Genomic DNA, 1,629 nt, shown 5'->3' with positions numbered 1-1,629 from the left:
CCCAATGCCTGGGTGATTGATGCCAGCTCTAGACCAATAGGAGGTTGCAGGACCGCAGGAACAAAAGGGGAGCTGCTGGCCCTCCAGCCAATTGGAGTGAATGAGGGGCGGGGCTGAGCCCGGATCTCCCTCATAATCTGAGACTCTGCATCATTTTGAAAGCAGATTTGCCTCAAACTCCAGGAGAAAATTGGACCTTTCTGTTTGTGACTTTAAACAGATGAAACCCTGTGGGTGTGGAGCAAATATTTCAACATTTGTTACTGAAATGTGGGAACGGTGAAACAAGGCACAAACTTAAAGGAATAACTATACAGACAGGGAATTCACCATTGGAACGAGGTTTTAATAAATGAACCGGCAGGAGGGTTAGGACAGGTCAGGGAGAAGGTTAATATTCAGAACAACACAGAATGTAAAGGAAAAACTGATCTAAAAAACAATTTGTTGTAACGTGCATACAGGGGATGTGCTGAACCAGGTTTAAAGAGATTAAACATGTTTTCTATATTGTACAATCACAAAGCTTCAAAGATGAGACATGAAAGCCCTCAACATTAATCGTGACAAGTGGGAAGCTAACTGATGATTGATGCAATTTGAAACACCAGCTGTGGACAGGAGTTCACCACCACAGCAACATAAAAACAAAAAAACTGCGGATGCTGGAAATCCAAAACAAAAACAGAATTACCTGGAAAAACTCAGCAGGTCTGGCAGCATCGGTGGAGAAGAAAAGAGTTGATGTTTCGAGTCCTCATGACCCTTCAACAGAACTAGGTAAATCCAAGGAAGGGGTGAAATATAAGCTGGTTTAAGGTGTGTGTGTGTGTGTGGAGGGGGGGGTGGGGGGGGGGGGTGGTGTGGTTGTAGGGACAAACAAGCAGTGATAGAAGCAGATCATCAAAAGATGTCACAGACAACAGAACAAAAGAACACATAGGTGTTGAAGTTGCTGATATTCAGAAACTCCAACACAGACAAACAAGGTGTCAGCAGAGATCATCCCACAACACAAGTCAGGAATACCTTCATTTGAGGCACTTTTGCCTTTACAGTATCGGCTTGTTCAGCCATCAGATGAAGTGTAGCAGTTCATCTCATCTGATCTCACCAAAGTTTTGAGGCTGCATTCCCATCATCTCTCACAGACGGACAGATGCTAAACATATGGGACAATCACATTAAAATCTGGAACTCAGATGGGGATAAAGATTGGTGTTAGGTGGGAAGTTCTGGATCAATGTCTTACTCCAGGAAGCTTTAAAATCAGAATGACAGCATTTCAGAAATTATTCCTGTGATATCAGTGCTCCCATTTCTATCTGTTAATAAGACCGGTGGAAGTATTTAGTGGAGACAGTAGCATGCTGGAGGATGATGTACACAAGGATTTTCTGAACTGAGGATAATAGTGAGGGGAAAGGAAGGGATTTTGAAAAAAAAAGCAGACTCTTCATGTTGTTACAAAGGAAGTTGGACCTTCCATTTGGTTTGACACACACACAAACCCACAAGGATACACTTCTTATCGGTCGGGTGGACCAAGTTTTGCCTCACACCGCCAACCCGACTGCTAAGACTGGTGATAAAGTATCAGTGTCTGTAAGGACCAAAAGTTATAGAAAC

Source organism: Carcharodon carcharias, chromosome 27 (assembly GCF_017639515.1).
Source record: "Carcharodon carcharias isolate sCarCar2 chromosome 27, sCarCar2.pri, whole genome shotgun sequence".
In the NCBI taxonomy this organism is placed as follows: Eukaryota; Metazoa; Chordata; class Chondrichthyes; order Lamniformes; family Lamnidae; genus Carcharodon; species Carcharodon carcharias.
The sequence above is the reverse complement of the archived record's forward strand: the minus strand, read 5'-3'. Positions refer to the sequence as shown.